The 13,977-nt window shown below is 39.0% G+C and overlaps 1 pseudogene; it reads left to right on the top strand.

Annotated features, from left to right (window-relative positions):
* Nucleotides 1-200: 200 nt before the first annotated feature.
* The window catches only part of LOC132695391 (sterol-4-alpha-carboxylate 3-dehydrogenase, decarboxylating-like), a 28,806-nt pseudogene continuing 15,029 nt past the window's right edge, over nucleotides 201-13,977 (top strand).

Below are 13,977 nucleotides of genomic sequence, written 5' to 3'. Positions count from 1 at the left end.
TTGTACTCCAGCAACATTGTACTGGGCTCACTGGGGCGTGGAGAAACGGATGGCCGCTGGCGCCTGCAGGTGTTTGGGTGCAAGCTGAGGGAGCCCTGAGGCTGGCCCTGGGGATCGCCTACGGATGGAGGCTGGTTTGCTGAGGATTGACTGAGCACTGAGAAAACTTCATCGCAAACATAACGATATTTGGAGCTGAAATGGATGGATTTGATATGCGGCAAGGGTTTGACAACTCCCCGGGGTGGGGGAATTCTTTCCGGGTGACCTCTGCAACCAACAGGATCCGTACCCAGCTCTGAAAGGTATAATCAGAGTTTTCCACCGTGCATCACCCCCACCATCCAGTAACGACAAGGAACTCTTACAGAGTGAATTACATTGCAACCAAGAATGTCATTAAAACTTGCAAAGAGGCTGGGGTTTAGAAACTAATTTTAACCAGCAGTGTCAGTTCATCTTTGAGGGTGTCAACATCAAGAATGGAATTGAAGACCTCCCTTATGCCATGAAACTCATTGACTGTTACACGGAGGCAAAAATCTTAAAGGAGAGAACAGTCCTGGACCCCAGTGATCCTGAGAGGAAATTTGTAACCATAGCCACTCGCCCTTATGTCACTTTTGGCCCCAAAGACCCCCAGTTGGTCCCCATCCTCATCGAGGCAGCCAAGAAAGGCAACATGAAGTTTGTGATTGGAAACGGGGAGGACCTGGTGGGCTTCACCTTTGTGGAGAACGTGGAGAATGTGGTGCACGGACACATCTTGGCTGCAAAACACCTCTCCCAAGGTGCAGCCGTCATTGGGAAGGCATTTCACATCACCAACGATGAACCCATCCCTTTCTGGACATTCCTGCCCCACATCCTGACAGGCCTCAACTACGAGGCCCCCAGGTACCACATCCTGTGCTGGGTGCCCTACCACCTGGCCCTTCTGCTGTCCCTCCTGGTGACGGTGATCAGTCCTGTCATCCATCTCCAGCCCCCTTTCACACCAATGCGGGTCACACTGGTTGGCACATTCCACTATTACAGCTGTGAGAGAGCCCAACAGGTCATGGGCTACCGGCCCCTAGTCACCATAGATGACACCATAGAAAGGACTGTGCAAAACTGTCACCACCTATGGAAGATTGAGGGAGGCACCCCGGAGATTGGGTCCTCTCAGTGCATTCCCTGGCCACTAACTATCCCCTGCGGTCCAATAAACAAGCCTCCTTCAAGTGAAAAAAAAAAAAAAAAAGCCAAATATTTAAAATTGTGCAGTTCTAGAATAAGAACAAATAAATAGACCAGTAAAACAAGTAAAGAATGCATAAATGAATTTCTGTATACATGTAACTTATTATATATATCTGGGAGATAACTAATAATGAGGTAATCAAATGTACAAATTGCTTTTTCCTCTTTAGTTTGTACTTTTAGGACGTTAACAAATAAATGTATACATCTGACTACATCAAAACTGAGATTTCTCTTCAATTAAGGACACTTTAGACAAGGCAAATGAATAGAAGATTGAGTGGGGAAGGTATTTTTAATTTTTAAAATTCACTAACTATATATGAAAAACCTCAATCAAAAGATTGAGTGCACCAGAATATCCACATAGTATTGCTTATGGTAGTAGAGTTGGAAATATCTAACATGATTATCACTAGTGGAATGACCAAGGAACATCTGATTCATACATAGAATAGAATTCCTATTGTAGTAGTCAGAAGCCATAACTAGAATTCTTAACTTTGTTGGTCATCAAGAGCATAATGTTGTGTGAAAAACATAAGAAAAATGCAATTACAACTTTTATTTTATAGCGTTAAATATATATGCATATTTAACTGACAAAATACCACCTTGCATTCTTCAAAGATTAAAACATGTATGGAAAGTGGATTGGAAGAACATATATTATAAATACTAGAGTGGGTGCCTCCTGAGGGGATAAGGAAATGGAATAGTGTTTGGGAGCTGGTAAAGGAAAAAATAATAAATATCACAAAATAAACACTAAGTCTTGGAATGCTTACTATAACGAGCCTGAAACCTCGCGAGGAGTATAGTTAGTTCTATTTTCCTAAAGGAAGAAAAAAAGTATTATTTAGTGCATTTTAGGAAGAGAGGTTGTGGTTGTCAGCAATAAAAGCACAAAATAAGAAACACTGACTTATTATTCACTTTCCAGAGATGAGAATATTCTGGCAGACTGACTCAAATGTCCCATCCACCTTACAGACTGGTATTCAGCAACTATGCACCATTTTGGTAGATTATGGCCAGAGACCGCATTGGTGACGGTATCCATTTATCTGGGTTGGGGCCCTGCACTTTACCCACCATAGATGCAATTCCACTGTGGAGACTGAATAATCAAATTACCAGAATTTGATAATAGTAAGCATTTAGATTATATAAGTGATCCCTCTCTGCTGAAACCATGCCTCCTGGCAACATCATCATTAGTTTGCCTATAGGAAAATATACCCTGATCAGAACAAGGAAATAACTGCTATACCAGCCTGCTGTTTGGTGTATATTAAGAACATTGATATTATAGTTAACTTTTTATAATACAGTGTCTGAACATACAAAGTTGAGGATGAGAACCCAGACCCTGACAAACTCGACAAAATGGGATTGCTTTCTATGTTCACTTATTTTTGAAAATTAGATATTTGTTTGGATTTTTTAAAATGTTTCCTGGTCCCATTTCAATATTTATGAGAAGTCTGAATTTGAACGATTAAAAATGGAATTTCCCAATAAATTTTCATTTTGAGGGAGTCTTTCAATAGCAAAGGACCTTTATTACCTGGGCTATTGTCTGAAGTGATTCTAAATTGTTATAAGATAACAATCAAGTTGCCCAATGCATGAGCATGCAAAACAAAGCATGGTTTCCACCCCTAGCTCCCAAAATATCTTATAAAAACAAGGAATGATATTTGATCCACTGCCTCCTTTCTTTTAATGCCTTCTCAGAGTTGACATTTTAATTACACATTCAACCATTTATTTTTTAGTCCAGGCAGGAATAATTTATGTGGTTTTTAACCATTTGAGTTACTCACAAACTAAGAAGTCTCTGAGCTCAAATCATCTTCTCTTTTCCTAGAGAGAACCTCCTAGACAATGTGTGACTTGCCCTCTCAAAGAGAGGGAGACCCAAAGGACATCTAAACCCTTGCTACCTAGAGAGTAGAGCCTCAGCCCCCCAACCCAGGTCTCCTGAATTAGAATCTCCATTTTAACAAAAGCCTGAGTGAATCACATGCATTTTAAAGTTTGAAAAGCGTAGGTTTCCCCAAGTCTGGGCAATCATCAAAATCACAGTAGATCACTTTTGAAAACATTTAGTCTTGGATCTTGCCCATGGAAATGCTGATTCTCTTAGTTTGGGGTGGGTCGAAATCTGTTTTTAAAACTCCCAAAACTTGGTCAAATTCAAGAACCACTGTAGAAAATGTTTTCATCAGTAGTGCCCAGAGATTAATTCCAAGTGTAAATAGCTGTTTGGTTGCATACAGGAAATTGCTCTCCCCTAATGTGAGAGATGCCAGTGCAACTCTGAAGCACCTAACAATGTATCCTTGTGAGATAAATATTTTGTCCTATAGAAAACAGCTGGAGATATGAAGTGATTTATTCAAAATCACATGGTTTAGTTATTCTCAGAGCAGGAATTGAACATAAACATCCTGCCTCAAAGTACAGGAATCCTTCCACGATGCAAGAACTCTTCTTTCCTACATCTTTTACAACCATGGAGCCTAGATTAAAATTTTCATTTTACATTTAGTGGAGCCCTAATTGTGCTTGCTTTCTGAAAGCTGGGCAAGAGTATGAGGAGGTGAGCAGTAGACCCCACCTCCACAAGTCTTGTGTTCCCTTCTCACTGGAAGACAGTACATTGGGCTAATGGAAATCCCAGTTACATCTTCTTTGTTTCCTATTAAAGCTATAAAGTACACAATTTACTTAGCTCCAAATTCTAAATTTGAACATTATTTTCAAAATTTATGGGGAAATAAAATCTTGTAACCTCACCACCCTACCACAACTTCTATTGTTATATCATCATTTCTAGGCTTTGTATTACATGTATTGACACAGCGACAAGCACTAAAGCTTGAGCTCCAAGACTTCGTCAAAATCCGCCCCCCCATCCAAAAACAGACTGTGGTGACCTGAGAGTCACTGAATCCACCTTGGTGCAGGAAGATAGCAGCAGAGGCCGGGAAGGGGGAGTTTGGAGGCTCACAGAGAGAACTCCCTGTTTGCAGTCAAAACTTGGACATAGAGCATGTCTTTCATCCCAGTGACATCAACATAATTTCTGCAGAGACATTCTCCTTCTTCAGTCCTGCACAAAATTCTGTTTTATTTTGATCTTTAAGGTAGTTAGAAAGAGTGACATTAGCAGCGATTTTGATTAGCCTTCCATGTTTGGATTTTAAAAACTATGTAGTTTTAACCAAAAAGAAATCGTCTTGCTTCAATATTTCCCCACTCTTCAGGCAACCATCCTACATATTTTTCGGGGGAAAATGAGTTAGGAGAGTGTTTTTGGAACTGTTGGCAGAGAAAAATGGGTTGGGCTTGAGTTTCCTCTCCAGCTATCCCACTTAATCCAGAACAATTCAGATCTATATGTTTTATTCATGTTGCACGTCCATGTTAAAATTTTAAAAAACAGGTGTCTGTGATTTTAAACATCTTGGAGAGTGGTTTGGCAATGGGGCTTTGATGTAGTGTGTGTAGAAAAGAGTAGGAGATAAGAAGTGCAGGGATCACGGGTGGCTGGGAGGAGTGGCAAATGCGACATTTCTACATGTTGCCATTCGTGATAGCTAACATTAGAGGTTGTCGGTACCACTGCTTTTCCCAAGGCCAAAACCTGCACATGTATTTTTCCCATAGGTGTTTTGCATTTTAAGCTGTTTATTTCTAACTGTAGAATGAAATAATCTGTTTCCTCTGAAAAATTTTTTTTATTATCAGCAAGCCTGAGAAAAGGTACGGTAAGAGTCTTTCCAGTATCCCTAAAATCACATCTCCTTCACAGAAGTAAGACAGTGCGGGCCTGGTAGAAAAAAAAAAAAAAATCTGTTTGTCATAGATTCGAAGTATCTGAAACTCTTTGATCCTAGTGAGAAGCAGAGTTCTTGGAACTCAAGAAAATTTTAGCAATCTAACCAAACATGGAAAAGATATAATATATCACAACCAAGTACCATTTATTCCATGTATACGTGCTGGTTCAATATTCAACATTTAACCGATGTAATTCACATAACAACCACTAAAGAAGAAAAATCACATGATATAAATTAACACAGAAAAAATATTTGATATAATTCAACTTTCATCTGTAATAAAACTCCTAGTACACCAGGAATAAAGGAGGGCTTTTCTAACCTCAGAAAGAGCATCTACAAATAACTTACAGCTAACGTTGTACTTAATAGTGAAAGAAAGCTTTCCCTGTAAGACCAGAAATAAGGCTACGCTATCCATTCTCACCACTTTTATCCCACACAGACCTGGAAAATTTTGCCATTGTAGTAATAAGGCATAAAAGAGAAACAAAAGGTTTACAAATTGGAAAGAAAGAAAACTACCACTATTTGCAAATGATATCATATATATACAGAAAATTCCAAAGAATCAACAAAACAAAACCTTCTAGGACAGGATCATGACAGGATCCATGATCAGCACACAAAAATCAACTGTTTTTCTATATATTGACCGGGAACAAGTAGAAACTGGAATAAAGCATGCAATACCATTTACAGTTGCTCAAAAGAAAGTGGAATAGTTAGGTATAAAGGTAACAAAACATAGTGAATCAGTTTGCAAAAATTATAAAATGCTCAGAAAAAGAATCAGACTTAAACACTTGGAGAGACTATACCATGATTATGGATTGGAAAATTCCACATAGCAAATACATCAATTCTCCCCAAATTTATCTGCCTGCATATCAAAATGCCTATCAAAATTTCAGACAGTTTCATGTAGACATAGTCAAACTTATTCTAAAATTTGTATGGAAAGGGTAAACGTTCTAGACCTTTATTTTTTTTTTTAATTTTTTAAAATGTTTATTTATTTTTGAGACAGAGAGAGACAGAGCATGAACAGGGGAGGGTCAGAGAGAGAGGCAGACACAGAATCTGAAACAGGCTCCAGGTTCTGAACGGTCAGCACAGAGCCCGACGCGGGGCTCGAACTCACGGACCGCGAGATCATGACCTGAGCCGAAGTCGACCGCTTAACCGACTGAGCCACCCAGGCGACCCTAGACCTTTATTTTTCAAAACAATTTTGAAAATTAAAAATAAAGTAGAAGAATCACTTTTCCTAATGTTCCTAGGCTTCCTACATAGCTGAAAGAATCAAGAGAGTATAGTAGTACCAGAAGGATACAAATGAAGATCACTGGAATAAAATTGAAAACCCAGAAATTGACCTACACAAATATGTCCAATTAATTTTTGACAAATGAACAAAAGCAATTCAGTGGAGGAAACGTTGCTTTTTCAATAAGTGGCACTGGAGCAATTGAGTATTTATTGACGAAAGAAAGAAAGAAAAAAAGAAAGAAAGAAAGAAAGAAAGAAAAGAAAGAAAAGAAAGAAAGAAAGAAAGAAAATGAAACTTGACCTATATCTCACACATTATACAAACATTAACTTACACAAAATGTAACTTATACAAAGATAGGTTACGGATTTCATGTAAAATTATAAAATTCTTAGAAAAGAACATAGGATAAAATACTGGGGATTTAGGACCAGCCAAAGGGTTCTTAACACTTAACACACCAAAAGCACAATTTATAAGAGGAAAAAATGATAAATTGGATCTAATCAAAATTGAGAACTTTGTTTAGCAAAATATCCTGTTAAAATACAGAAAAGACAAATTGTGGACTCTATATATTTGTTAAACCACATAGGCCTTATATTCAAAAGCATATGAAAATATGTTCAACATCATCAGCAATCAGTGAAATAGAAATTAAAATCACAATGAGCGATAACTACATACCTATCAGAATGGATAAAATGAAAAATAGTGATGACACCAAATGCTAGTGAGGATGCCAAGAAACTGGATCACCTATATGTTGCTGGTGTGGATATAAAGTGATAAAGCCACTCTGAAAGACTGGCAATTAAGGCGGGGAAACCAAACACAAAACCACCACGTAATCCAACAGTTGGCTCCTGGGCCGACTTACTTAAGAGTAATTAAAACCTATGTTCACAGATAAACCTATGCACAAATGGCCATAGCAGCTGTATTCATAATAGCAAGAAATTAGCAAAATTCTAGATGTCTTTCAACAGGTGAATGGTTAAACAAACTGTTGCCTCCATACCACATTTTCATTCTACTTAGAAATGAAAAAGAATGAACTATTGAAACATACAATTTGAATAGATTTCCAGAGAATTATGCTGCTTTAAAAAGATCCAATTCCAAAAGGTTCATACTATTTGATTACATTTGTATAACATTCTTAAAAGGACAAGATTATAGAAATGGAGAACAGATCAGTGCCTGCCAGGGGTTAAGAAAGAAGGAAGAGGGAGGTTAATTTCAACAAACCTTTCAACAAAGGTTAATTAAAAATTTTAAAAAGAGGTCATCTGATATTACCTCTGATGCTGAGAAAACTCAATAAATTACCATACTATGCTTTTCTATCCCAGAATAAGAATTTTCTATGCCTACTCTTTGAGTACTTCTCTCCCACTCTTGACCTTTGCTGGAGACACTGTGCTGTAGACTGTCAGCACTCACCCACACTCCTTATGATTTTATCACTGGAGTGGAAATCCAACCAATCTTAAACTGACTGAAGGCTTTCTTTGCGGGCTGGAACCTGCACAAACCTGGCAACAAGTGCTGAGGGAACAGTTTCCCTTTTACACTAATCTCTGCAGCGTCCCCTAACCCACAGCCCTTGGATGAGCAAACTCTGAAGTGCATTTTCTACATCAGCTCCCAGGGAGTTCCCCAGTAGAATCAAGATCCAGTAGCAAACAGTTGTAATTGGCTTGTCATGCAGCGCCCATTTTTGCCTGGCTTCTCTCCCTTTCTCAATTTCCCACCCTCTAGCTGGTTTTTTCTTGGGAACACCACCTCCCAGTCAAACTTCTTGCATTGGGTCTGTTTGTATTGGGTCCTTGTATTTGGGCCTGTTTCTGAAAAACCCTAAACAAGACACATAACTTCAAAATTCTGGCAGTGAATTTTGGTGGGCCTGGTATGGTCTCATTTTTCCTCTGCCTCCTGCATTTCACATTTCTGCACTTACATGCACCTTGAAAGCTTGAAAATATATGAGATCTGAGGTCCTATTCTATTCCCATTCTATCTGCTTTCAGCTATGAGCAATGAGTCCAGTACCTATCCAAACATTCATGGTTCTAGTACAATTGTCATTCCTTATTAACTCCCTGAACTCAGCCAAGACACAGGACCTCACTGGGTCTTTTATTTCTTTCTTAGATAAATAGGGATAACAGTGCTTTCCTGACTGCCATCACAGATTTGTCATGAAGATAAAATGTGAAAGTAAGTGGGAAAGAATAAAGCATGATGAATGTGAAGTCAGAACACTTGTGCCTTCATTTTCACAGGGAAAATTCTTTCTGAAATCCCACTTCCCTGCTGGGACTGGCTAGGGGGATGGAGGAGTCTCTGCGTTGCCCATTTCACCTTCCCCTTCAGGGCTTTCTCCTCATTCCGCCAGCCCCGAATGGCTTTTGTAAGCAGTGGAGGTCTGGTTATGTTCTATCTTGTTAGGAACATCAAGATATCCAATTCCCTTTTCACAAATCCTGCTCCAGTGTCATTTCACGTTCAGCCTAAGTCAGCAAAGGAGCTTCAGTGCTGCAAAAAGGACTTGTCTGTTCATTTTGTTGTCTTTCATGAATCTCGAACAAAGCCATTTGATTTTTAGGATTTTCTCCCTCCCCACAGTCATAACAGAGCTATGCCATTTTTCCTCTCTTTCAAATTCAAAGGGAAGATGTGGCCCAAGGCAGAGAATACTTAACCGATACTCATTTTCCATGTAGCTCTCCCCCTGCTGTGGCTTAATGTAGAGATGATGAAGGTAAAGCGCTCATATAATCTGGGTTTTAAATAACTGTGACAAAGGTCTCTCTCACACTTCCTGGCTAATGTGGTGCAGATCCCTTGAAATGAGAGAAAATTTAAGAGTAAAGAAACGAGAAATGTGTGGGGGCTCAGGTTCTAAGAAGTCAGCCCTCCAAAGCCTTCTCCCGATTCCAAATTCTCTGTTTCTACATTTTTTAGAGGCAGTAGCAGCTATAAAACCAAAGAGGCTTTTACATTATACTCTTATTTTATAGCTGTGTGGCCTCCAACAAGAGATTTAACCTTGTGAGCCTTCCTCTGAAAAATGGGGCTAAGAATGATGATACCTTCCTTGTGGGCAAAATGGTTAGTTCCTAGCACGTAGTGGGCTTTTGGCAAATGTTCACTGCTTTTATCATTATCAACATCATCAACAGCATTAATGCTATCTCTTCAAAAGTATTGTTATGGTCATTTAGGATTTTCTTCTTAGAAGATGTATAGTTGTTGACTAACTTTTTCTTTCTTTGAATGGCAGATATAATGGGGCCCCCAGGTGGCTCAGTCGGCTAAACATTGGATTTTGGCTCAAGTCATGATCTTATGGTTTGTGAGTTCAAGCCCCACGTTGGGTTCGCTCCGCTGTAAGTGCCGAGGCTGCTTGGGATCCTCTTTCACTCCCTCCCACTCTGACTCTCCCCTCTCTCTCTCTTTAAAAAATAAATAAACATTTTTTTCAACACGGCAGATTATTCACTTGCTTCCAATGGCATAGAAGAACTGGCTGATTTGAGAATCTATCCTACTCCACAGAAAGACAAAATTTTCATAAATATCCTGAGAATCACCAGTTCTTCCCCTGTAATGCTTGGCATGAACAATCAATGACAAGAAAAGGTATCCACCTGTGTTTCATTCATATCGTCTTTAGTTTCTTGAAGTTGCATCATAAAGCAGATATAGATGGTTAAGTAAACTAATTACCTGCCTATTTTCAGGAATTAAGGTGTACTTTTAAAAAAATTTTTTTTTTTTCAACGTTTTTTATTTATTTTTGGGACAGAGAGAGACAGAGCATGAACGGGGGAGGGGCAGAGAGAGAGGGAGACACAGAATCGGAAACAGGTTCCAGGCTCCGAGCCATCAGCCCAGAGCCTGACGCGGGGCTCGAACTCACGGACCGCGAGATCGTGACCTGGCTGAAGTCGGATGCTTAACCGACTGCGCCACCCAGGCGCCCCTTTTTTTTTTTAAAAAAATTTTTTTTTTTTCAACGTTTTTTATTTATTTTTGGGACAGAGAGAGACAGAGCATGAACGGGGGAGGGGCAGAGAGAGAGGGAGACACAGAATCGGAAACAGGCTCCAGGCTCCGAGCCATCAGCCCAGAGCCTGAAGGTGTACTTTTATAACCGACTTTGTTTCTTTTTTTAGAGGTAGTTTTAGGTTTATGGGAAAATTGAGCAAAGAGTATAGAGTTCCCATGTACTTGTGTACATTTAAAATCAAAGAAATAATAAAACGATAGTTACGAACCACCTACAAATAAGACTCCATATGGGTACAAAAAGTACATTCTCTTATAAAAGAATTCCCTGGGCAAGTTTTTAGTAGGGTATTCTAGCCAAAGGAAATAATATACAATGGCACCAAAGTGAAAGCAAGCATGAGAGAGTCTCAAATTAAAGAACAATGTGCTTGAGAATAGGATGCAGAGATTATATAAATAAGAGGTGGTGCTTGAGAAGAAGCAAAAGCAAAAAAGCAAAAAAGATATTGAAAAAGTGTAAAGATTTTACCTTACAGGTAATAAGGATCCACTCAAGAATTTTGCAAAGAAAAACAACATAATGAGACGGTGTGTGTAGGGGCCAAAGGCAGGCTGCCCTGAGATGACCCACTTGAGCATGAAGATCATTTTTGAGTTAAAAGTAATCAAAACCCAGGGGCGTCTGGGTGGCTCAGTCGGTTAAGCATCAGACCTCGGCTCGTGTTTGTGAATTCAAGCCCTGTATCAGGCTCTGTGCTGACAGCTCAGAGCCTAGAGCCTGCTTCAAAATCTGTATCTCCCTCTCTTTTTGCCCCTCCTCTGCTCACACTCTGTCTCTCTCTCTCTCAAAAATAAATAAACATTAAAAAAAATTTTTTAAGTTATCAAAATCCAGCAGATTCAGGAAAAGCTCTTTGCTTTTTTATACTTCTCCTTTTCATTTTCCCAAACCAGTGAAATGAGATAATCAGGTCTCAACTGCCTAAAAAGAATTTAGATAGAGGACTTGCTCCAGGAAGAGAGCAATCGCAGTAGATAACTACACTATAATATGAACTAGGTGTGGTAGACAGGGAGGAACGTAGCAAAGGCTCTTTGGTCAAAGTCATCTATGTTCCATTGTTTCTGAATGGCCCAACAAACATTTGTGTACCAAACATTTACTCTTTTTCATTTTCCTGTGAGTCGCATTCTTTCCCTCTGAAGTCCCAGACTTCTACATCCTTCTCCTTAGTTCAGGATGACACATGTACCTCATGTTGCCTGACTGTCTCTGGAAGTTCATGTCTGTGTGGATTCCCCACACACATGAAATTAAATATACTTTTCTCCTGTCAATCTGTCTCTTGTCCGTTTGATTCTTAATCCTGCTAGAAGGACCACGAAGGGCAGAAGTCCAATAGAAGGACCTTGAAGGACAAAGGAAATTCTTCCTCCTCAACATGTACTGAAGTCCTTCTGAAAACAATATGTTGGATGAATTAAGGAAAGTCAAGGCTAGGTGGGTGAGAACTAATGAATCTGTTGAATAATTAAAAGGAGATTGTTCAAATGAATGTCATTGGGACATTCAAGTAGAACTATCTAGTACCATGTAAGATGTCATACTTTGGAGTCCAGAAAAAGATATTTGAGCTGGAGATAAGATTTGGGGTCATAAGTTAGTTGATGAGATTTCCTAGGGAGTATGCATAGAGAAGAAAGGGGGGGGGGGAAATAAGATCAAACCCTGAAGAATACTAATATTCATAGGAACAGCCAGAGGAAGCAGCTCCAGTGGAAAAAGAGCCAGGTAAGGGTGATGTCATGGAAGCCAATAGAGAAAAAAGTTTTAAGAAGGAGGAACTAATCAATGAGGCTCTATGAAACATGCTTCTAATGTATTTGGTTACCAGAAGGTCATTGACAACTTCAACAAGGAGGAATTTGCAATAGATTGAGGTGTGAAATGTAAGTCAGTCTTATGCATTGCTGAATCCCTACCACCTAGCAAAAAGATTTGTTCTTCTCACTGTTCAGTAAATACTTATTGAGTGATTACACAATATATCTTTTCCTAGGTCATGTAACAGGCAATGAGCAAAGAATTGTTGTTCTTTCTTGTCAACTGTACTTAACATTTAGTGATCCTCACTCTGATCTGAAAGCTTATCTGACAGACTAACACAACCACACTCAGCTACACTGTCTACATTCTGTGTTCCTACTCAATAATTCTTGCCAATATTTTAGAGCAAAGTCTTGCTGTTTGCAAAGTAGCTTAAAATAAAATTTAAATACTTTAAAATTTTTAATTGTAAAAAATGTAACATAAAACTTACCATCATAGCCATTTTTTAACTATATAGTTCCCTATTGTACTATTCCCTATTATACTATTAAGTACACTTACATTGTTGTGCATTAGATCTTTGGAACTTTCTCACCTTGCAAAACTGAAACTTTACCCACTGAAGAGAAACTATTTCTCCCTCCCTCCAGCTGCTGGCAACCACCATTATACACGCTGTTTCTATGAATTTAGCTACTTTAGATACCTCTTATAAGTGGAATCATACAATATTTGTCTTTCTGTGACTGCCTTATTGTCCTCAAGATTCATCCATGTTGTACCACATAAAATGGACCTATTTTTAAAACATAGCTATCATATGTTTTCACTTATATGTGGAACTTGAGAAACTTAACAGAAGACCATGGGGGAAGGGAAGGGGGAAAAATAGTTTCAAACAGAGAGAGAGGCAAACACATAAGAGACTCTTAAATACAGAGAACAAACTGAGGGTTGATGCGGGGGAGGAGGGGAGAGAGGAAAATGGGTGATGGGCATTGAGGAGGGCACTTGTTGGGATGAGCACTGGGTGTTATATGTAAGTGATGAGTTGGGAATCTACTCCCAAAGCCAAGAGCACACTGTATACACTGTATGTTAACTCACTTGACAATAAATCACAGTAAAACAAACAAACAAACATGGTTTCAGTGTTTTTCTTGTAAAAGTTCTAAGAGTCCAACAACACATGCAAGTCACACAATTTCCAGTTAGGTAGGAATCATGAGAATTTTTCCATCCATTTTGTGGCTATCCTTAACATGGAAGAGATCATTCTTCTTATTAGAAATCATTCCATGACAGGGAACCGCTAATTTTGAGAGCACTACTGCATTTTTTCAAAAAACTACTGCATTTTTTCAAAAAACTACTGCATTTTTTCAAAAAACCTCATCATTAAAAGCTACAACGCTCTACTCTCTGTACTGTTCTGAGGATGCATTTATCGAATCCTAGAATTTGACAGACGTAGAGGAAGTATAGAATGCCAGTTTAGAGCACTTGTTTTTCTTAAAACCTCCTAACATTCTTCAAGTCACCTTTGTCTTTCTGGCTACTAGCCCTTCTATTCCTTGTATCATTAAACTGTAGTTACTTATTAATCACCCCCTAGAAGATGGCTGCAGTAACGATGTGCCTGTAGGGTAAGCTGTCTGGTTTGGGAAAATGAAAAGGGGGAGACATATAAAAGAAGAGGGTTAGAAACCATCCCTAAAAGCCAAAAACAAAGGAAAGGCAGTCTGGCATCTCAG

This window comes from Panthera onca, chromosome B4, assembly GCF_046562875.1.
Source record: "Panthera onca isolate mPanOnc1 chromosome B4, mPanOnc1 haplotype 2, whole genome shotgun sequence".
Classification (NCBI taxonomy): domain Eukaryota; kingdom Metazoa; phylum Chordata; class Mammalia; order Carnivora; family Felidae; genus Panthera; species Panthera onca.
This window is presented reverse-complemented; position numbering and strand designations above follow the sequence as displayed.